The sequence below is a fragment of the Schistocerca nitens genome, chromosome 5 (genome assembly GCF_023898315.1).
Source record: "Schistocerca nitens isolate TAMUIC-IGC-003100 chromosome 5, iqSchNite1.1, whole genome shotgun sequence".
NCBI classification, from domain to species: Eukaryota; Metazoa; Arthropoda; class Insecta; order Orthoptera; family Acrididae; genus Schistocerca; species Schistocerca nitens.
Genome location: NC_064618.1, coordinates 14,150,192 through 14,175,296, shown reverse-complemented (window position 1 = coordinate 14,175,296; position 25,105 = coordinate 14,150,192).

Sequence of the window (25,105 nt, the reverse complement as noted above, 5' to 3'; positions counted from 1 at the left end):
ATTGCTGCCTCGGGCACCTTATGGTCGATCTCCTGTGAGTCTAGATTTTCGAATCCGACGCAAAACTGACAGTTAATTGTTAGGTTCAGAGCCTGTTAATGACGATGGAACACACAAATCGCGTCGCGATTCAATACATCGTCCTCCAGCCGACCTGTCTCCAAGGGTCTAGTGCTGCCTCGGGCACCTTATGGTCGTTCTCCTGTGAGTCTAGATTTTCGAATCCGAAGCAAAACTGACAGTTAATCGTAAGGTTCAGAGCCTCTTAATGACAATGGAACACACAAATTGCGTCGCGATTCAATACATCGTCCTCCGGCCGACCTGTCTCCAAGGGTCTATTGCTGCCTCGGGCACCTTATGGTCGATCTCCTATGAGTCTAGATTTTCGAATCCGACGCAAAACTGACAGTTAATTGTAACGTTCAGAGCCTGTTAATGACGATGGAACACACAAATTGCGTCGCGATTCAATACATCGTCCTCCAGCCGACTTGTCTCCAAGGGTCTAGTGCTGCCTCGGGCACCTTATGGTCGTTCTTCTGTGAGTCTAGATTTTCGAATCCGACGCAAAACTGACAGTTAATTGTAAGGTTCAGAGCCTCTTAATGACAATGGAACACACAAATTGAGTCGCGATTCAATACATCGTCTTCCGGCCGACCTGTCTCCAAGGGTCTATTGCTGCCTGGGGCACCTTATGGTCGATCTCCTGTGAGTCTAGATTTTAGAATCCGACGCAAAACTGACAGTTAATTGTAAGGTTCAGAGCCTGTTAATGACGATGGAACACGCAAATTGCGTCGCGATTCAATACATCGTCTTCCGGCCGACCTGTCTCCAAGGGACTATTGCTGCCTCGGGCACCTTATGGTCGATCTCCTGTGAGTCTAGATTTTCGAATCCGACGAAAAACTGACAATTATTGTAAGGTTCAGAGCCTCTTAATGACGATGGAACACACAAATTGCGTCGCGATTCAATACATCGTCCTCCGGCCGACCTGTCTCCAAGGGTCTATTGCTGCCTCGGGCACCTTATAGTCGTTTTCCTGTGAGTCTAGATTTTCGAATCCGACGCAAAACTGACAGTTAATTATAACGTTCAGAGCCTGTTAATGACGCTGGAACACACAAATCGCGTCGCGATTCAATACGTCGTCCTCCAGCCGACTTGTCTCCAAGGGTCTAGTGCTGCCTCGAGCACCTTATGGTCGTTCTTCTGTGAGTCTAGATTTTCAAATCCGACGCAAAACTGACAGTTAATTGTAAGGTTCAGAGCCTCTTAATGACAATGGAACACACAAACTGCGTCGCGATTCAATACATCGTCTTCCGGCCGACCTGTCTCCAAGGGTCTATTGCTGCCTCCGGCACCTTATGGTCGATCTCCTGTGAGTCTAGATATTCGAATCCGACGCAAAACTGACAGTTAATTGTAAGGTTCAGAGCCTGTTAATGACGATGGAACACACAAATTGCGTCGCGATTCAATACATCGTCCTCCGGCCGACCTGTCTCCAAGGGTCTATTGCTGCCTCGGGCACCTTATGGTCGTTCTCCTGTGAGTCTAGATTTTCGAATCCGACGCAAAACTGACAGTTAATTGTAACGTTCAGAGCCTGTTAATGACGATGGAACACACAAATTGCGTCGCGATTCAATACATCGTCCTCCAGCCGACCTGTCTCCAAGGGTCTATTGCTGCCTCGGGCACCTTATGGTCGATCTCCTGTGAGTCTAGATTTTCGAATCCGACGCAAAACTGACAGTTAATTGTAACGTTCAGAGCCTGTTAATGACGATGGAACACAAAAATCGCGTCGCGATTCAATACATCGTCCTCCAGCCGACTTGTCTCCAAGGGTCTAGTGCTGCCTCGGGCACCTTATGGTCGTTCTTCTGTGAGTCTAGATTTTCGAATCCGACGCAAAACTGACAGTTAATTGTAAGGTTCAGAGCCTCTTAATGACAATGGAACACACAGATTGAGTCGCGATTCAATACATCGTCTTCCGGCCGACCTGTCTCCAAGGGTCTATTGCTGCCTCGGGCACCTTATGGTCGATCTCCTGTGAGTCTAGATTTTCGAATCCGACGCAAAACTGACAGTTAATTGTAAGGTTCAGAGCCTGTTAATGACGATGGAACACACAAATTGCGTCGCGATTCAATACATGGTCTTCCGGCCGACCTGTCTCCAAGGGTCTATTGCTGCCTCGGGCACCTTATGGTCGATCTCCTGTGAGTCTAGATTTTCGAATCCGACGCAAAACTGACAGTTAATTGTAAGGTTCAGAGCCTCTTAATGACGATGGAACACACAAATTGCGTCGCGATTCAATACATCGTCCTCCGGCCGACCTGTCTCCAAGGGTCTATTGCTGCCTCGGGCACCTTATGGTCGTTTTCCTGTGAGTCTAGATTTTCGAATCCGACGCAAAACTGACAGTTAATTATAACGTTCAGAGCCTGTTAATGACGCTGGAACACACAAATCGCGTCGCGATTCAATACGTCGTCCTCCAGCCGACTTGTCTCCAAGGGTCTAGTGCTGCCTCGGGCACCTTATGGTCGTTCTTCTGTGAGTCTAGATTTTCAAATCCGACGCAAAACTGACAGTTAATTGTAAGGTTCAGAGCCTCTTAATGACAATGGAACACACAAACTGCGTCGCGATTCAATACATCGTCCTCCGGCCGACCTGTCTCCAAGGGTCTATTGCTGCCTCGGGCACCTTATGGTCGATCTCCTGTGAGTCTAGATTTTCGAATCCGACGCAAAACTGACAGTTAATTGTAAGGTTCAGAGCCTGTTAATGACGATGGAACACACAAATTGCGTCGCGATTCAATACATCGTCCTCCGGCCGACCTGTCTCCAAGGGTCTGTTGCTGCCTCGGGCACCTTATGGTCGTTCTCCTGTGAGTCTAGATTTTCGAATCCGACGCAAAACTGACAGTTAATTGCAACGTTCAGAGCCTGTTAATGACGATGGAACACACAAATTGCGTCGCGATTCAATACATCGTCCTCCAGCCGACTTGTCTCCAAGGGTCTAGTGCTGCCTTGGGCACCTTATGGTCGTTCTTCTGTGAGTCTAGATTTTCGAATCGCGACGCAAAACTGACAGTTAATTGTAACGTTCAGAGCCTGTTAATGACGATGGAACACACAAATTGCGTCGCGATTCAATACATCGTCCTCCAGCCGACTTGTCTCCAAGGGTCTAGTGCTGCCTCGGGCACCTTATGGCCGTTCTTCTGTGAGTCTAGATTTTCGAATCCGACGCAAAACTGACAGTTAATTGTAAGGTTCAGAGCCTCTTAATGACAATGGAACACACAAATTGAGTCGCGATTCAATAAATTGTCTTCCGGGCGACCTGTCTCCAAGGGTCTATTGCTGCCTCGGGCACCTTATGGTCGATCTCCTGTGAGTCTAGATTTTCGAATCCGACGCAAAACTGACAGTTAATTGTAAGGTTCAGAGCCTGTTAATGACGATGGAACACACAAATCGCGTCGCGATTCAATACATCGTCCTCCAGCCGACCTGTCTCCAAGGGTCTAGTGCTGCCTCGGAAACCTTATGGTCGTTCTCCTGTGAGTCTAGATTTTCGAATCCGACGCAAAACTGACAGTTAATCGTAAGGTTCAGAGCCTCTTAATGACAATGGAACACACAAATTGCGTCGCGATTCAATACATCGTCCTCCGGCCGACCTGTCTCCAAGGGTCTATTGCTCCCTCGGGCACCTTATGGTCGATCTCCTATGAGTCTAGATTTTCGAATCCGACGCAAAACTGACAGTTAATTGTAACGTTCAGAGCCTGTTAATGACGATGGAACACACAAATTGCGTCGCGATTCAATACATCGTCCTCCAGCCGACTTGTCTCCAAGGGTCTAGTGCTGCCTCGGGCACCTTATGGTCGTTCTTCTGTAAGTCTAGATTTTCGAATCCGACGCTAAACTGACAGTTAATTGTAAGGTTCAGAGCCTCTTAATGACAATGGAACACACAAATTGAGTCGCGATTCAATACATCGTCTTCCGGCCGACCTGTCTCCAAGGGTCTATTGCTGCCTGGGGCACCTTATGGTCGATCTCCTGTGAGTCTAGATTTTCGAATCCGACGCAAAACTGACAGTTAATTGTAAGGTTCAGAGCCTGTTAATGACGATGGAACACACAAATTGCGTCGCGATTCAATACATCGTCTTCCGGCCGACCTGTCTCCAAGGGTCTATTGCTGCCTCGGGCACCTTATGGTCGATCTCCTGTGAGTCTAGATTTTCGAATCCGACGCAAAACTGACAGTTAATTGTAAGGTTCAGAGCCTCTTAATGACGATGGAACACACAAATTGCGTCGCGATTCAATACATCGTCCTCCGGCCGACCTGTCTCCAAGGGTCTATTGCTGCCTCGGGCACCTTATGGTCGTTTTCCTGTGAGTCTAGATTTTCGAATCCGACGCAAAACTGACAGTTAATTATAACGTTCAGAGCCTGTTAATGACGCTGGAACACACAAATCGCGTCGCGATTCAATACGTCGTCCTCCAGCCGACTTGTCTCCAAGGGTCTAGTGCTGCCTCGGGCACCTTATGGTCGTTCTTCTGTGAGTCTAGATTTTCAAATCCGACGCAAAACTGACAGTTAATTGTAAGGTTCAGAGCCTCTTAATGACAATGGAACACACAAACTGCGTCGCGATTCAATACATCGTCTTCCGGCCGACCTGTCTCCAAGGGTCTATTGCTGCCTCGGGCACCTTATGGTCGATCTCCTGTGAGTCTAGATTTCGAATCCGACGCAAAACTGACAGTTAATTGTAACGTTCAGAGCCTGTTAATGACGATGGAACACACAAATTGCGTCGCGATTCAATACATCGTCCTCCAGCCGACCTGTCTCCAAGGGTCTATTGCTGCCTCGGGCACCTTATGGTCGATCTCCTGTGAGTCTAGATTTTCGAATCCGACGCAAAACCGACAGTTAATTGTAACGTTCAGAGCCTGTTAATGACGATGGAACACAAAAATCGCGTCGCGATTCAATACATCGTCCTCCAGCCGACTTGTCTCCAAGGGTCTAGTGCTGCCTCGGGCACCTTATGGTCGTTCTTCTGTGAGTCTAGATTTTCGAATCCGACGCAAAACTGACAGTTAATTGTAAGGTTCAGAGCCTCTTAATGACAATGGAACACACAAATTGAGTCGCGATTCAATACATCGTCTTCCGGCCGACCTGTCTCCAAGGGTCTATTGCTGCCTCGGGCACCTTATGGTCGATCTCCTGTGAGTCTAGATTTTCGAATCCGACGCAAAACTGACAGTTAATTGTAAGGTTCAGAGCCTGTTAATGACGATGGAACACACAAATTGCGTCGCGATTCAATACATGGTCTTCCGGCCGACCTGTCTCCAAGGGTCTATTGCTGCCTCGGGCACCTTATGGTCGATCTCCTGTGAGTCTAGATTTTCGAATCCGACGCAAAACTGACAGTTAATTGTAAGGTTCAGAGCCTGTTAATGACGATGGAACACACAAATTGCGTCGCGATTCAATACATCGTCCTCCGGCCGACCTGTCTCCAAGGGTCTATTGCTGCCTCGGGCACCTTATGGTCGTTTTCCTGTGAGTCTAGATTTTCGAATCCGACGCAAAACTGACAGTTAATTATAACGTTCAGAGCCTGTTAATGACGCTGGAACACACAAATCGCGTCGCGATTCAATACGTCGTCCTCCAGCCGACTTGTCTCCAAGGGTCTAGTGCTGCCTCGGGCACCTTATGGTCGTTCTTCTGTGAGTCTAGATTTTCAAATCCGACGCAAAACTGACAGTTAATTGTAAGGTTCAGAGCCTCTTAATGACAATGGAACACACAAACTGCGTCGCGATTCAATACATCGTCCTCCGGCCGACCTGTCTCCAAGGGTCTATTGCTGCCTCGGGCACCTTATGGTCGATCTCCTGTGAGTCTAGATTTTCGAATCCGACGCAAAACTGACAGTTAATTGTAAGGTTCAGAGCCTGTTAATGACGATGGAACACACAAATTGCGTCGCGATTCAATACATCGTCCTCCGGCCGACCTGTCTCCAAGGGTCTGTTGCTGCCTCGGGCACCTTATGGTCGTTCTCCTGTGAGTCTAGATTTTCGAATCCGACGCAAAACTGACAGTTAATTGCAACGTTCAGAGCCTGTTAATGACGATGGAACACACAAATTGCGTCGCGATTCAATACATCGTCCTCCAGCCGACTTGTCTCCAAGGGTCTAGTGCTGCCTTGGGCACCTTATGGTCGTTCTTCTGTGAGTCTAGATTTTCGAATCGCGACGCAAAACTGACAGTTAATTGTAACGTTCAGAGCCTGTTAATGACGATGGAACACACAAATTGCGTCGCGATTCAATACATCGTCCTCCAGCCGACTTGTCTCCAAGGGTCTAGTGCTGCCTCGGGCACCTTATGGCCGTTCTTCTGTGAGTCTAGATTTTCGAATCCGACGCAAAACTGACAGTTAATTGTAAGGTTCAGAGCCTCTTAATGACAATGGAACACACAAATTGAGTCGCGATTCAATAAATTGTCTTCCGGGCGACCTGTCTCCAAGGGTCTATTGCTGCCTCGGGCACCTTATGGTCGATCTCCTGTGAGTCTAGATTTTCGAATCCGACGCAAAACTGACAGTTAATTGTAAGGTTCAGAGCCTGTTAATGACGATGGAACACACAGATCGCGTCGCGATTCAATACATCGTCCTCCAGCCGACCTGTCTCCAAGGGTCTAGTGCTGCCTCGGGCACCTTATGGTCGTTCTCCTGTGAGTCTAGGTTTTCGAATCCGACGCAAAACTGACAGTTAATCGTAAGGTTCAGAGCCTCTTAATGACAATGGAACACACAAATTGCGTCGCGATTCAATACATCGTCCTCCGGCCGACCTGTCTCCAAGGGTCTATTGCTCCCTCGGGCACCTTATGGTCGATCTCCTATGAGTCTAGATTTTCGAATCCGACGCAAAACTGACAGTTAATTGTAACGTTCAGAGCCTGTTAATGACGATGGAACACACAAATTGCGTCGCGATTCAATACATCGTCCTCCAGCCGACTTGTCTCCAAGGGTCTAGTGCTGCCTCGGGCACCTTATGGTCGTTCTTCTGTGAGTCTAGATTTTCGAATCCGACGCTAAACTGACAGTTAATTGTAAGGTTCAGAGCCTCTTAATGACAATGGAACACACAAATTGAGTCGCGATTCAATACATCGTCTTCCGGCCGACCTGTCTCCAAGGGTCTATTGCTGCCTGGGGCACCTTATGGTCGATCTCCTGTGAGTCTAGATTTTCGAATCCGACGCAAAACTGACAGTTAATTGTAAGGTTCAGAGCCTGTTAATGACGATGGAACACACAAATTGCGTCGCGATTCAATACATCGTCTTCCGGCCGACCTGTCTCCAAGGGTCTATTGCTGCCTCGGGCACCTTATGGTCGATCTCCTGTGAGTCTAGATTTTCGAATCCGACGCAAAACTGACAGTTAATTGTAAGGTTCAGAGCCTCTTAATGACGATGGAACACACAAATTGCGTCGCGATTCAATACATCGTCCTCCGGCCGACCTGTCTCCAAGGGTCTATTGCTGCCTCGGGCACCTTATGGTCGTTTTCCTGTGAGTCTAGATTTTCGAATCCGACGCAAAACTGACAGTTAATTATAACGTTCAGAGCCTGTTAATGACGCTGGAACACACAAATCGCGTCGCGATTCAATACGTCGTCCTCCAGCCGACTTGTCTCCAAGGGTCTAGTGCTGCCTCGGGCACCTTATGGTCGTTCTTCTGTGAGTCTAGATTTTCAAATCCGACGCAAAACTGACAGTTAATTGTAAGGTTCAGAGCCTCTTAATGACAATGGAACACACAAACTGCGTCGCGATTCAATACATCGTCTTCCGGCCGACCTGTCTCCAAGGGTCTATTGCTGCCTCGGGCACCTTATGGTCGATCTCCTGTGAGTCTAGATTTTCGAATCCGACGCAAAACTGACAGTTAATTGTAAGGTTCAGAGCCTGTTAATGACGATGGAACACACAAATTGCGTCGCGATTCAATACATCGTCCTCCGGCCGACCTGTCTCCAAGGGTCTATTGCTGCCTCGGGTACCTTATGGTCGTTCTCCTGTGAGTCTAGATTTTCGAATCCGACGCAAAACTGACAGTTAATTGTAACGTTCAGAGCCTGTTAATGACGATGGAACACACAAATTGCGTCGCGATTCAATACATCGTCCTCCAGCCGACCTGTCTCCAAGGGTCTATTGCTGCCTCGGGCACCTTATGGTCGATCTCCTGTGAGTCTAGATTTTCGAATCCGACGCAAAACTGACAGTTAATTGTAAGGTTCAGAGCCTGTTAATGACGATGGAACACAAAAATCGCGTCGCGATTCAATACATCGTCCTCCAGCCGACTTGTCTCCAAGGGTCTAGTGCTGCCTCGGGCACCTTATGCTCGTTCTTCTGTGAGTCTAGATTTTCGAATCCGACGCAAAACTGACAGTTAATTGTAAGGTTCAGAGCCTCTTAATGACAATGGAACACACAAATTGAGTCGCGATTCAATACATCGTCTTCCGGCCGACCTGTCTCCAAGGGTCTATTGCTGCCTCGGGCACCTCATGGTCGATCTCCTGTGAGTCTAGATTTTCGAATCCGACGCAAAACTGACAGTTAATTGTAAGGTTCAGAGCCTGTTAATGACGATGGAACACACAAATTGCGTCGCGATTCAATACATCGTCTTCCGGCCGACCTGTCTCCAAGGGTCTATTGCTGCCTCGGGCACCTTATGGTCGATCACCTGTGAGTCTAGATTTTCGAATCCGACGCAAAACTGACAGTTAATTGTAAGGTTCAGAGCCTCTTAATGACGATGGAACACACAAATTGCGTCGCGATTCAATACATCGTCCTCCGGCCGACCTGTCTCCAAGGGTCTATTGCTGCCTCGGGCACCTTATGGTCGTTTTCCTGTGAGTCTAGATTTTCGAATCCGACGCAAAACTGACAGTTAATTATAACGTTCAGAGCCTGTTAATGACGCTGGAACACACAAATCGCGTCGCGATTCAATACGTCGTCCTCCAGCCGACTTGTCTCCAAGGGTCTAGTGCTGCCTCGGGCACCTTATGGTCGTTCTTCTGTGAGTCTAGATTTTCAAATCCGACGCAAAACTGACAGTTAATTGTAAGGTTCAGAGCCTCTTAATGACAATGGAACACACAAACTGCGTCGCGATTCAATACATCGTCCTCCGGCCGACCTGTCTCCAAGGGTCTATTGCTGCCTCGGGCACCTTATGGTCGATCTCCTGTGAGTCTAGATTTTCGAATCCGACGCAAAACTGACAGTTAATTGTAAGGTTCAGAGCCTGTTAATGACGATGGAACACACAAATTGCGTCGCGATTCAATACATCGTCCTCCGGCCGACCTGTCTCCAAGGGTCTGTTGCTCCCTCGGGCACCTTATGGTCGTTCTCCTGTGAGTCTAGATTTTCGAATCCGACGCAAAACTGACAGTTAATTGCAACGTTCAGAGCCTGTTAATGACGATGGAACACACAAATTGCGTCGCGATTCAATACATCGTCCTCCAGCCGACTTGTCTCCAAGGGTCTAGTGCTGCCTTGGGCACCTTATGGTCGTTCTTCTGTGAGTCTAGATTTTCGAATCGCGACGCAAAACTGACAGTTAATTGTAACGTTCAGAGCCTGTTAATGACGATGGAACACACAAATTGCGTCGCGATTCAATACATCGTCCTCCAGCCGACTTGTCTCCAAGGGTCTAGTGCTGCCTCGGGCACCTTATGGCCGTTCTTCTGTGAGTCTAGATTTTCGAATCCGACGCAAAACTGACAGTTAATTGTAAGGTTCAGAGCCTCTTAATGACAATGGAACACACAAATTGAGTCGCGATTCAATAAATTGTCTTCCGGGCGACCTGTCTCCAAGGGTCTATTGCTGCCTCGGGCACCTTATGGTCGATCTCCTGTGAGTCTAGATTTTCGAATCCGACGCAAAACTGACAGTTAATTGTAAGGTTCAGAGCCTGTTAATGACGATGGAACACACAAATCGCGTCGCGATTCAATACATCGTCCTCCAGCCGACCTGTCTCCAAGGGTCTAGTGCTGCCTCGGGCACCTTATGGTCGTTCTCCTGTGAGTCTAGATTTTCGAATCCGACGCAAAACTGACAGTTAATCGTAAGGTTCAGAGCCTCTTAATGACAATGGAACACACAAATTGCGTCGCGATTCAATACATCGTCCTCCGGCCGACCTGTCTCCAAGGGTCTATTGCTGCCTCGGGCTCCTTATGGTCGATCTCCTATGAGTCTAGATTTTCGAATCCGACGCAAAACTGACAGTTAATTGTAACGTTCAGAGCCTGTTAATGACGATGGAACACACAAATTGCGTCGCGATTCAATACATCGTCCTCCAGCCGACTTGTCTCCAAGGGTCTAGTGCTGCCTCGGGCACCTTATGGTCGTTCTTCTGTGAGTCTAGATTTTCGAATCCGACGCAAAACTGACAGTTAATTGTAAGGTTCAGAGCCTCTTAATGACAATGGAACACACAAATTGAGTCGCGATTCAATACATCGTCTTCCGGCCGACCTGTCTCCAAGGGTCTATTGCTGCCTCGGGCACCTTATGGTCGATCTCCTGTGAGTCTAGATTTTCGAATCCGACGCAAAACTGACAGTTAATTGTAAGGTTCAGAGCCTGTTAATGACGATGGAACACACAAATTGCGTCGCGATTCAATACATCGTCTTCCGGCCGACCTGTCTCCAAGGGTCTATTGCTGCCTCGGGCACCTTATGGTCGATCTCCTGTGAGTCTAGATTTTCGAATCCGACGCAAAACTGACAGTTAATTGTAAGGTTCAGAGCCTCTTAATGACGATGGAACACACAAATTGCGTCGCGATTCAATACATCGTCCTCCGGCCGACCTGTCTCCAAGGGTCTATTGCTGCCTCGGGCACCTTATGGTCGTTTTCCTGTGAGTCTAGATTTTCGAATCCGACGCAAAACTGACAGTTAATTATAACGTTCAGAGCCTGTTAATGACGCTGGAACACACAAATCGCGTCGCGATTCAATACATCGTCCTCCAGCCGACTTGTCTCCAAGGGTCTAGTGCTGCCTCGGGGACCTTATGGTCGTTCTTCTGTGAGTCTAGATTTTCAAATCCGACGCAAAACTGACAGTTAATTGTAAGGTTCAGAGCCTCTTAATGACAATGGAACACACAAACTGCGTCGCGATTCAATACATCGTCTTCCGGCCGACCTGTCTCCAAGGGTCTATTGCTGCCTCGGGCACCTTATGGTCGATCTCCTGTGAGTCTAGATTTTCGAATCCGACGCAAAACTGACAGTTAATTGTAAGGTTCAGAGCCTGTTAATGACGATGGAACACACAAATTGCGTCGCGATTCAATATATCGTCCTCCGGCCGACCTGTCTCCAAGGGTCTATTGCTGCCTCGGGCACCTTATGGTCGTTCTCCTGTGAGTCTAGATTTTCGAATCCGACGCAAAACTGACAGTTAATTGTAACGTTCAGAGCCTGTTAATGACGATGGAACACACAAATTGCGTCGCGATTCAATACATTGTCCTCCAGCCGACCTGTCTCCAAGGGTCTATTGCTGCCTCGGGCACCTTATGGTCGATCTCCTGTGAGTCTAGATTTTCGAATCCGACGCAAAACTGACAGTTAATTGTAACGTTCAGAGCCTGTTAATGACGATAAAACACACAAATTGCGTCGCGATTCAATACATCGTCCTCCAGCCGACTTGTCTCCAAGGGTCTAGTGCTGCCTCGGGCACCTTATGGTCGTTCTTCTGTGAGTCTAGATTTTCGAATCCGACGCAAAACTGACAGTTAATTGTAAGGTTCAGAGCCTCTTAATGACAATGGAACACACAAATTGAGTCGCGATTCAATACATCGTCTTCCGGCCGACCTGTCTCCAAGGGTGTATTGCTGCCTCGGGCACCTCATGGTCGATCTCCTGTGAGTCTAGATTTTCGAATCCGACGCAAAACTGACAGTTAATTGTAAGGTTCAGAGCCTGTTAATGACGATGGAACACACAAATTGCGGCGCGATTCAATACATCGTCTTCCGGCCGACCTGTCTCCAAGGGTCTATTGCTGCCTCGGGCACCTTATGGTCGATCTCCTGTGAGTCTAGATTTTCGAATCCGACGCAAAACTGACAGTTAATTGTAAGGTTCAGAGGCTGTTAATGACGATGGAACACACAAATTGCGTCGCGATTCAATACATCGTCTTCCGGCCGACCTGTCTCCAAGGGTCTATTGCTGCCTCGGGCACCTTATGGTCGATCACCTGTGAGTCTAGATTTTCGAATCCGACGCAAAACTGACAGTTAATTATAAGGTTCAGAGCCTCTTAATGACGATGGAACACACAAATTGCGTCGCGATTCAATACATCGTCCTCCGGCCGACCTGTCTCCAAGGGTCTATTGCTGCTTCGGGCACCTTATGGTCGTTTTCCTGTGAGTCTAGATTTTCGAATCCGACGCAAAACTGACAGTTAATTGTAACGTTCAGAGCCTGTTAATGACGATGGAACACACAAATCGCGTCGCGATTCAATACATCGTCCTCCGGCCGACCTGTCTCCAAGGGTCTATTGCTGCCTCGGGCACCTTATGGTCGTTCTTCTGTGAGTCTAGATTTTCAAATCCGACGCAAAACTGACAGTTAATTGTAAGGTTCAGAGCCTCTTAATGACAATGGAACACACAAACTGCGTCGCGATTCAATACATCGTCCTCCGGCCGACCTGTCTCCAAGGGTCTATTGCTGCCTCGGGCACCTTATGGTCGATCTCCTGTGAGTCTAGATTTTCGAATCCAACGCAAAACTGACAGTTAATTGTAACGTTCAGAGCCTGTTAATGACGATGGAACACACAAATCCCGTCGCGATTCAATACATCGTCCTCCGGCCGACCTGTCTCCAAGGGTCTATTGCTGCCTCGGGCACCTTATGGTCGTTTTCCTGTGAGTCTAGATTTTCCAATCCGACGCAAAACTGTCAGTTAATTGTAACGTTCAGAGCCTGTTAATGACGATGGAACACACAAATCGCGTCGCGATTCAATACATCGTCCTCCGGCCGACCTGTCTCCAAGGGTCTATTGCTGCCTCGGGCACCTTATGGTCGATCTCCTGTGAGTCTAGATTTTCGAATCCGACGCAAAACTGATAGTTAATTGTAAGGTTCAGAGCCTGTTAATGACGATGGAACACACAAATTGCGTCGCGATTCAATACGTCGTCCTCCGGCCGACCTGTCTCCAAGGGTCTATTGCTGCCTTGGGCACCTTATGGTCGTTCTCCTGTGAGTCTAGATTTTCGAATCCGATGCAAAACTGACAGTTAATTGTAACGTTCAGAGCCTGTTAATGACGATGGAACACACAAATTGCGTCGCGATTCAATACGTCGTCCTCCGGCCGACCTGTCTCCAAGGGTCTATTGCTGCCTTGGGCACCTTATGGTCGTTCTCCTGTGAGTCTAGATTTTCGAATCCGACGCAAAACTGACAGTTAATTATAACGTTCAGAGCCTGTTAATGACGCTGGAACACACAAATCGCGTCGCGATTCAATACGTCGTCCTCCAGCCGACTTGTCTCCAAGGGTCTAGTGCTGCCTCGGGCACCTTATGGTCGTTCTTCTGTGAGTCTAGATTTTCAAATCCGACGCAAAACTGACAGTTAATTGTAAGGTTCAGAGCCTCTTAATGACAATGGAACACACAAACTGCGTCGCGATTCAATACATCGTCCTCCGGCCGACCTGTCTCCAAGGGTCTATTGCTGCCTCGGGCACCTTATGGTCGATCTCCTGTGAGTCTAGATTTTCGAATCCAACGCAAAACTGACAGTTAATTGTAACGTTCAGAGCCTGTTAATGACGATGGAACACACAAATCCCGTCGCGATTCAATACATCGTCCTCCGGCCGACCTGTCTCCAAGGGTCTATTGCTGCCTCGGGCACCTTATGGTCGTTTTCCTGTGAGTCTAGATTTTCCAATCCGACGCAAAACTGTCAGTTAATTGTAACGTTCAGAGCCTGTTAATGACGATGGAACACACAAATCGCGTCGCGATTCAATACATCGTCCTCCGGCCGACCTGTCTCCAAGGGTCTATTGCTGCCTCGTGCACCTTATGGTCGATCTCCTGTGAGTCTAGATTTTCGAATCCGACGCAAAACTGATAGTTAATTGTAAGGTTCAGAGCCTGTTAATGACGATGGAACACACAAATTGCGTCGCGATTCAATACGTCGTCCTCCGGCCGACCTGTCTCCAAGGGTCTATTGCTGCCTTGGGCACCTTATGGTCGTTCTCCTGTGAGTCTAGATTTTCGAATCCGATGCAAAACTGACAGTTAATTGTAACGTTCAGAGCCTGTTAATGACGATGGAACACACAAATTGCGTCGCGATTCAATACATCGTCCTCCAGCCGACTTGTCTCCAAGGGTCTAGTGCTGCCTCGGGCACCTTATGGTCGTTCTTCTGTGAGTCTAGAGTTTCGAATCCGACGCAAAACTGACAGTTAATTGTAAGGTTCAGAGCCTCTTAATGACAATGGAACACACAAATTGAGTCGCGATTCAATACATCGTCCTCCGGCCGACCTGTCTCCAAGGGTCTATTGCTGCCTCGGGCACCTTATGGTCGTTCTTCTGTGAGTCTAGATTTTCGAATCCGACGCAAAACTGACAGTTAATTGTAACGTTCAGAGCCTGTTAATGACGATGGAACACACAAATTGCGTCGCGATTCAATACATCGTCCTCCAGCCGACTTGTCTCCAAGGGTCTAGTGCTGCCTCGGGCACCTTATGGTCGTTCCTCTGTGAGCCTAGATTTTCGAATCCGACGCAAAACTGACAGTTAATTGTAAGGTTCAGAGCCTCTTAATGGCAATGGAACACACAAATTGAGTCGCGATTCAATACATCGTCCTCCGGCCGACCTGTCTCCAAGGGTCTATTGCTGCCTGGGCACCTTATGGTCAATCTCCTGTGAGTCTAGATTTTCGAATCCGACGCAAAACTGACAGTTAATTGTAAGGTTCGGAGCCTGTTAATGACGATGCAACACACAAATTGCGTCGCGATTCAATACATCGTCCTCCGGCCGACCTGTCTCCAAGGGTCTATTGCTGCCTCGGGCACCTTATGGTCTAGATTTTCGAATCCGACGCAAAACTGACAGTTAATTGTAACGTTCAGAGCCTTTTAATGACGATGGAACACACAAATCGCGTCGCGATTCAATACATCGTCCTCCGGCCGACTTGTCTCCAAGGGTCTAGTGCTGCCTCGGGCACCTTATGGTCGTTCTCCTGTGAGTCTAGATTTTCGAATCCGACGCAAAACTGACAGTTAATCGTAAGGTTCAACGCCTCTTAATGACAATGGAACACACAAATTAGGTCGCGATTCAATACATTGTCCTCCGGCCGACCTGTCTCCAAGGGTCTATTGCTGCCTCGGGCACCTTATGGTCGATCTCCTGTGAGTCTAGATTTTCGAATCCGACGCAAAACTGACAGTTAATTGTAAGGTTCAGAGCCTCTTAATGACGATGGAACACACAAATTGCGTCGCGATTCAATACATCGTCCTCCGGCCGACCTCTCTCCAAGGGTCTATTGCTGCCTCGGGCACCTTATGGTCGATCTCCTGTGAGTCTAGATTTTCGAATCCGACGCAAAACTGACAGTTAATTGTAACGTTCAGAGCCTGTTAATGACGATGGAACACACAAATCGCGTCGCGATTCAATACATCGTCCTCCAGCCGACTTGTCTCCAAGGGTCTAGTGCTGCCTCGGGCACCTTATGGTCGTTCCTCTGTGAGTCTAGATTTTCGAATCCGACGCAAAACTGGCAGTTAATTGTAAGGTTCGGAGCCTGTTAATGACGATGGAACACACAAATTGCGTCGCGATTCAATACATCTTCCTCCGGCCGACCTGTCTCCAAGGATCTATTGCTGCCTCGGGCACCTTATGGTCGATCTCCTGTGAGTCTAGATTTTCGAATCCGACGCAAAACTGACAGTTAATTGTAACGTTCAGAGGCTGTTAATGACGATGGAACACACAAATCGCGTCGCGATTCAATACATCGTCCTCCAGCCGACCTGTCTCCAAGGGTCTAGTGCTGCCTCGGGCACCTTATGGTCGTTCTCCTGTGAGTCTAGATTTTCGAATCCGACGCAAAACTGACAGTTAATTGTAACGTTCAGAGCCTGTTAATGACGATGGAACACACAAATTGCGTCGCGATTCAATACATCGTCCTTCAGCCGACTTGTCTCCAAGGGTCTAGTGCTGCCTCGGACACCTTATGGTCGTTCTCCTGTGAGTCTAGATTTTCGAATCCGACGCAAAACTGACAGTTAATTGTAAGGTACAGAGCCTCTTAATGACAATGGAACACACAAATCGCGTCGCGATTCAATACATCGTCCTCCGGCTGATCTGTCTCCAAGGGTCTATTGCTGCCTCGGTCACCTTATGGTCGATCTCCTGTGAGTCTAGATTTTCGAATCCGACGCAAAACTGTCAGTTAATTGTAACGTTCAGAGCCTGTTAATGACGATGGAACACACAAATCCCGTCGCGATTCAATACATCGTCTTCCGGCCGACCTGTCTCCAAGGGTCTATTGCTGCCTCGGGCACCTTATGGTCGATCTCCTGTGAGTCTAGATTTTCCAATCCGGCGCAAAACTGTCAGTTAATTGTAACGTTCAGAGACTGTTAATGACGATGGAACACACAAATCGCGTCGCGATTCAATACATCGTCCTCCGGCCGACCTGTCTCCAAGGGGCTATTGCTGCCTCGGGCACCTTATGGTCTAGATTTTCGAATCCGACGCAAAACTGACAGTTAATTGTAACGTTCAGAGCCTGTTAATGACGATGGAACACACAAATCGCGTCGCGATTCAATACATCGTCCTCCGGCCGACTTGTCTCCAAGGGTCTAGTGCTGCCTCGGGCACCTTATGGTCGTTCTCCTGTGAGTCTAGATTTTCGAAATCGACGCAAAACTGACAGTTAATCGTAAGGTTCAACGCCTCTTAATGACAATGGAACACACAAATTGCGTCGCGATTCAATACATTGTCCTCCGGCCGACCTGTCTACAAGGGTCTATTGCTGCCTCGGGCACCTTATGGTCGATCTCCTGTGAGTCTAGATTTTCGAATCCGACGCAAAACTGACAGTTAATTGTAAGGTTCAGAGCCTCTTAATGACGATGGAACACACAAATTGCGTCGCGATTCAATACATCGTCCTCCGTCCGACCTGTCTCCAAGGGTCTATTGCTGCCTCGGGCACCTTATGGTCGATCTCCTGTGAGTCTAGATTTTCGAATCCGACGCAAAACTGACAGTTAATTGTAACGTTCAGAGCCTGTTAATGACGATGGAACACACAAATCACGTCGCGATTTAATACATCGTCCTCCAGCCGACTTGTCTCCAAGGGTCTAGTGCTGCCTCGGGCACCTTATGGTCGTTCCTCTGTGAGTCTAGATTTTCGATTCCGACGCAAAACTGGCAGTTAATTGTAAGGTTCGGAGCCTGTTAATGACGATGGAACACACAAATTGCGTCGCGATTCAATACATCGTCCTCCGGCCGACCTGTCTCCAAGGATCTATTGCTGCCTCGGGCACCTTATGGTCGATCTCCTGTGAGTCTAGATTTTCGAATCCGACGCAAAACTGACAGTTAATTGTAACGTTCAGAGCCTGTTAATGACGATGGAACACACAAATCGCGTCGCGATTCAATACGTCGTCCTCCAGCCGACCTGTCTCCAAGGGTCTAGTGCTGCCTCGGGCACCTTATGGTCGTTTTCCTGTGAGTCTAGATTTTCGAATCCGACGCAAAACTGACAGTTAATTGTAACGTTCAGAGCCTGTTAATGACGATGGAACACACAAATTGCGTCGCGATTCAATACATCGTCCTTCAGCCGACTTGTCTCCAAGGGTCTAGTGCTGCCTCGGACACCTTATGGTCGTTCTCCCGTGAGTCTAGATTTTCGAATCCGACGCAAAACTGACAGTTAATTGTAAGGTACAGAGCCTCTTAATGACAATGGAACACACAAATCGCGTCGCGATTCAATACATCGTCCTCCGGCTGACCTGTCTCCAAGGGTCTATTGCTGCCTCGGGCACCTTATGGTCGATCTCCTGTGAGTCTAGATTTTCGAATCCGACGCAAAACTGTCAGTTAATTGTAACGTTCAGAGCCTGTTAATGACGATGGAACACACAAATCCCGTCGCGATTCAATACATCGTCTTCCGGCCGACCTGTCTCCAAGGGTCTATTGCTGCCTCGGGCACCTTATGGTCGATCTCCTGTGAGTCTAGATTTTCCAATCCGACGCAAAACTGTCAGTTAATTGTAACGTTCAGAGCCTGTTAATGACGATGGAACACACAAATCGCGTCGCGATTCAATACATCGTCCTCCGGCCGACTTGTCTCCAAGGGTCTATTGCCGCCTCGGGCACCTTATGGTCGATCTCCTGTGAGTCTAGATTTTCGAATCCGACGCAAAACTGACAGTTAATTGTAAGGTTCAGAGCCTGTTAATGACGATGGAACACACAAATTGCGTCGCGATTCAATACGTCGTCCTCCGGCCGACCTGTCTCCAAGGGTCTATTGCTGCCTCGGGCACCTTATGGTCGTTCTCCTGTGAGTCTAGATTTTCGAATCCGACGCAAAACTGACAGTTAATTGTAAGGTTCAGAGCATGTTAATGACGATGGAACACACAAATCGCGTCGCGATTCAATACATCGTCCTCCGGCCGACTTGTCTCCAAGGGTCTAGTGCTGCCTCGGGCACCTTATGGTCGTTCTCCTGTGAGTCTAGAATTTCGAATCCGACGCCAAACTGACAGTTAATCGTAAGGTTCAGCGCCTCTTAATGACAATGGAACACACAAATTGCGTCGCGATTCAATACATCGTCCTCCGGCCGACCTGTCTCCAAGGGTCTATTGCTGCCTCGGGCACCTTATGGTCGTTTTCCTGTGAGTCTAGATTTTCGAATCCGACGCAAAACTGACAGTTAATTGTAAGGTTCAGAGCCTCTTAATGACGATGGAACACACAAATTGCGTCGCGATTCAATACATCGTCCTCCGGCCGACCTGTCTCCAAGGGTCTATTGCTGCCTCGGGCACCTTATGTTCGTTTTCCTGTGAGTCTAGATTTTCGAAACCGACGCAAAACTGACAGTTAATTATAACGTTCAGAGCCTGTTAATGACGCTGGAACACACAAATCGCGTCGCGATTCAATACATCGTCCTCGAGCCGACTTGTCTCCAAGGGTCTATTGCTGCCTCGGGCACCTTATGGTCGTTCTCCTGTGAGTCTAGATTTTCGAATCCGACGCAAAACTGGCAGTTAATTGTAAGGTTCAGAGCCTCTTAATGACAATGGAACACACAAATTGCGTCGCGATTCAATACATCGTCCTCCGGCCGACCTGTCTCCAAGGGTCTATTGCTGCCTCGGGCACCTTATGGTCGATCTCCTGTGAGTCTAGATTTTCGAATCCGACGCAAAACTGACAGTTAATTGTAACGTTCAGAGCCTGTTAATGACGATGGAACACACAAATTGCGTCGCGATTCAATACATCGTCCTCCAGCCGACTTGTCTCCAAGGGTCTAGTGCTGCCTCGGACACCTTATGGTCGTTCTCCTGTGAGTCTAGATTTTCGAATCCGACGCAAAACTGACAGTTAATTGTAAGGTACAGAGCCTCTTAATGACAATGGAACACACAAATCGCGTCGCGATTCAATACATCGTCCTCCGGCTGACCTGTCTCCAAGGGTCTATTGCTGCCTCGGGCACCTTATGGTCGATCTCCTGTGAGTCTAGATTTTCCAATCCGTCGTAAAACTGTCAGTTAATTGTAACGTTCAGAGCCTGTTAATGACGATGGAACACACAAATCGCGTCGCGATTCAATACATCGTCCTCCGGCCGACCTGTCTCCAAGGGTCTATTGCTGCCTCGGGCACCTTATGGTCGATCTCCTGTGAGTCTAGATTTTCGAATCCGACGCAAAACTGACAGTTAATTGTAAGGTTCAGAGCCTGTTAATGACGATGGAACACACAAATTGCGTCGCGATTCAATACGTCGTCCTCCGGCCGACCTGTCTCCAAGGGTCTATTGCTGCCTCGGGCACCTTATGGTCGTTCTCCTGTGAGTCTAGATTTTCGAATCCGACGCAAAACTGACAGTTAATTGTAACGTTCAGAGCCTGTTAATGACGATGGAACACACAAATTACGTCGCGATTCAATACATCGTCCTCCAGCCGACTTGTCTCCAAGGGTCTAGTGCTGCCTCGGGCACCTTATGGTCGTTCTCCTGTGAGTCTAGATTTTCGAATCCGACGCAAAACTGACAGTTAATTGTAAGGTTCGGAGCCTGTTAATGACGATGGAACACACAAATCTCGTCGCGATTCAATACATCGTCCTCCGGCCGACCTGTCTCCAAGGATCTATTGCTGCCTCGGGCACCTTATGGTCGATCTCCTATGAGTCTAGATTTTCGAATCCGACGCAAAACTGACAGTTAATTGTAAGGTTCAGAGCCTGTTAATGACGATGGAACACACAAATCGCGTCGCGATTCAATACATCGTCCTCCAGCCGACCTGTCTCCAAGGGTCTAGTGCTGCCTCGGGCACCTTATGGTCGTTCTCCTGTGAGTCTAGATTTTCGAATCCGACGCAAAACTGACAGTTAATCGTGAGGTTCAGACCCCTTAATGACAATGGAACACACAAATTGCGTCGCGATTCAATACATCGTCCTCCGGCCGACCTGTCTCCAAGGGTCTATTGCTGCCTCGGGCACCTTATGGTCGATCTCCTGTGAGTCTAGATTTTCGAATCCGACGCAAAACTGACAGTTAATTGTAACGTGTAGAGCCTGTTAATGACGATGGAACACACAAATTGCGTCGCGATTCAATACATCGTCCTCCAGCCGACTTGTCTCCAAGGGTCTAGTGCTGCCTCGGGCACCTTATGGTCGTTCTTCTGTGAGTCTAGATTTTCGAATCCGACGCAAAACTGACAGTTAATTGTAAGGTTCAGAGCCTCTTAATGACAATGGAACACACAAATTGAGTCGCGATTCAATACATCGTCCTCCGGCCGACCTGTCTCCAAGGGTCTATTGCTGCCTCGGGCACCTCATGGTCGATCTCCTGTGAGTCTAGATTTTCGAATCCGACGCAAAACTGACAGTTAATTGTAAGGTTCTGAGCCTGTTAATGATGATGGAACACACAAATTGTGTCGCGATTCAATACATCGTCTTCCGGCCGACCTGTCCCCAAGGGTCTATTGCTGCCTCGGGCACCTTATGGTCGATCTCCTGTGAGTCTAGATTTTCGAATCCGACGCAAAACTGACAGTTAATTGTAAGGTTCAGAGCCTCTTAATGACGATGGAACACACAAATTGCGTCGCGATTCAATACATCGTCCTCCGGCAGACCTGTCTCCAAGGGTCTATTGGTGCCTCGGGCACCTTATGGTTGTTTTCCTGTGAGTCTAGATTTTCGAATCCGACGCAAAACTGACAGTTAATTATAACGTTCAGAGCCTGTTAATGACGCTGGAACACACAAATCGCGTCGCGATTCAATACGTCGTCCTCCAGCCGACTTGTCTCCAAGGGTCTAGTGCTGCCTCGGACACCGTATGGTCGTTCTCCTGTGAGTCTAGATTTTCGAATCCGACGCAAAACTGACAGTTAATTGTAACGTTCAGAGCCTGTTAATAACGATGGGACACACAAATCGCGTCGCGATTCAATACACCTGTCAATACGACCTGTCTCCAAGGGTCTATTGCTGCCTCGGGCACCTTATGGTCGATCTCCTGTGAGTCTAGATTTTCGAATCCGACGCAAAACTGTCAGTTAATTGTAACGTTCAGAGCCTGCTAATGACGATGGAACACACAAATTGCGTCGCGATTCAATACATCGTCCTCCGGCCGACCTGTCTCCAAGGGTCTATTGCTGCCTGGGCACCTTATGGTCGATCTCCTGTGAGTCTAGATTTTCGAATCCGACGCAAAACTGACAGTTAATTGTAACGTTCAGAGCCTGTTAATGACGATGGAACACACAAATCGCGTCGCGATTCAATACATCGTCCTATAACCGACTTGTGTCCAAGGGTCTAGTGCTGCCACGGGCACCTTATGGTCGTTCTCCTGTGAGTCTAGATTTTCGAATCCGACGCAAAACTGACAGTTAATTGTAAGGTTCAGAGCCTGTTAATGACGATGGAACACACAAATTGCGTCGAGGTTCAATACATCGTCCTATAACCGACCTGTCTCCAAGGGTCTAGTGCTGCCTCGGGCACCTTATGGTCGATCTCCTGTGAGTCTAGATTTTCGAATCCGACGCAAAACTGACAGTTAATTGTAAGGTTCAGAGCCTGTTAATGACGATGGAACACACAAATTGCGTCGCGATTCAATACATCGTCCTCCGGCCGACCTGTCTCCAAGGATCTATTGCTGCATCGGGCACCTTATGGTCGATGTCCTGTGAGTCTAGATTTTCGAATCCGACGCAAAACTGACAGTTAATTGTAACGTTCAGAGCCTGTTAATGACGATGGAACACACAAATCGCGTCGCGATTCAATACATCGTCCTCCAGCCGACCTGTCTCCAAGGGTCTAGTGCTGCCTCGGGCACCTTATGGTCGTTCTCCTGTGAGTCTAGATTTTCGAATCCGACGCAAAACTGACAGTTAATCGTAAGGTTCAGAGCCTCTTAATGACAATGGAACACACAAATTGCGTCGCGATTCAATACATCGTCCTCCGGCCGTCCTGTCTCCAAGGGTCTATTGCTGCCTCGGGCACCTTATGGTCGATCTCCTGTGAGTCTAGATTTTCGAATCCGACGCAAAACTGACAGTTAATTGTAACGTTCAGAGCCTGTTAATGACGATGGAACACACAAATTGCGTCGCGATTCCATACATCGTCCTCCGGCCGACTTGTCTCCAAGGGTCTAGTGCTGCCTCGGACACCTTATGGTCGTTCTCCTGTGAGTCTAGATTTTCGAATCCGACGCAAAACTGACAGTTAATTGTAACGTTCAGAGCCTGTTAATGACGATGGAACACACAAATCGCGTCGCGATTCAATACATCGTCCTCCGGCCGACCTGTCTCCAAGGGTCTATTGCTGCCTCGGGCACCTTATGGTCGATCTCCTGTGAGTCTAGATTTTCGAATCCGACGCAAAACTGTCAGTTAATTGTAACGTTCAGAGCCTGTTAATGACGATGGAACACACAAATCCCGTCGCGATTCAATACATCGTCCTCCGGCCGACCTGTCTCCAAGGATCTATTGCTGCCTCGGGCACCTTATGGTCGATCTCCTGTGAGTCTAGATTTTCGAATCCGACGCAAAACTGTCAGTTAATTGTAACGTTCAGAGCCTGTTAATGACGATGGAACACACAAATCGCGTCGCGATTCAATACATCGTCCTCCGGCCGACCTGTCTCCAAGGGTCTATTGCTGCATCGGGCACCTTATGGTCGATCTCCTGTGGGTCTAGATTTTCGAATCCGACGCAAAACTGACAGTTAATTGTAAGGTTCAGAGCCTGTTAATGACGATGGAACACACAAATTGCGTCGCGATTCAATACGTCGACCTCCGGCCGACCTGTCTCCAAGGGTCTATAGCTGCCTCGGACACCTTATGGTCGTTCTCCTGTGAGTCTAGATTTTCGAATCCGACGCAAAACTGACAGTTAATTGTAACGTTCAGAGCCTGTTAATGACGATGGAACACACAAATTGCGTCGCGAATCAATACATCGTCCTCCAGCCGACTTGCCTCCAAGGGTCTAGTGCTGCCTCGGGCACCTTATGGTCGTTCTTCTGTGAGTCTAGATTTTCGAATCCGACGCATAACTGACAGTTAATTGTAAGGTTCAGAGCCTCTTAATGACAATGGAACACACAAATTGAGTCGCGATTCAGTTCATCGTCTTCCGGCCGACGTGTCTCCAAGGGTCTATTGCTGCCTCGGGCACCTCATGGTCGATCTCCTGTGAGTCTAGATTTTCGAATCCGACGCAAAACTGACAGTTAATTGTAAGGTTCAGAGCCTGTTAATGACGATGGAACACACAAATTGCGTCGCGATTCAATACATCGTCTTCCGGCCGACCTGTCTCCAAGGGTCTATTGCTGCCTCGGGCACCTTATGGTCGATCTCCTGTGAGTCTAGATTTCCGAATCCGACGCAAAACTGACAGTTAATTGTAAGGTTCAGAGCCTCTTAATGACGATGGAACACACAAATTGCGTCGCGATTCAATACATCGTCCTCCGGCCGACCTGTCTCCAAGGATCTATTGCTGCCTCGGGCACCTTATGGTCGATCTCCTATGAGTCTAGATTTTCGAATCCGACGCGAAACTGACAGTTAATTGTAACGTTCAGAGCCTGTTAATGACGATGGAACACACAAATCGCGTCGCGATTCAATACATCGTCCTCCAGCCGACCTGTCTCCAAGGGTCTAGTGCTGCCTCGGGCACCTTATGGTCGTTCTCCTGTCAGTCTAGATTTTCGAATCCGACGCAAAACTGTTAATCGTAAGTTTCAGAGCCTCTTAATGACAATGGAACACACAAATTGCGTCGCGATTCAATACATCGTCCTCCGGCCGACCTGTCTCCAAGGGTCTATTGCTGCCTCGGGCACCTTATGGTCGTTTTCCTGTGAGTCTAGATTTTCGAATCCGACGCAAAACTGACAGTTAATTGTAACGTTCAGAGCCTGTTAATGACGATGGAACACACAAATTGCGTCGCGATTCAATACATCGTCCTCCAGCCGA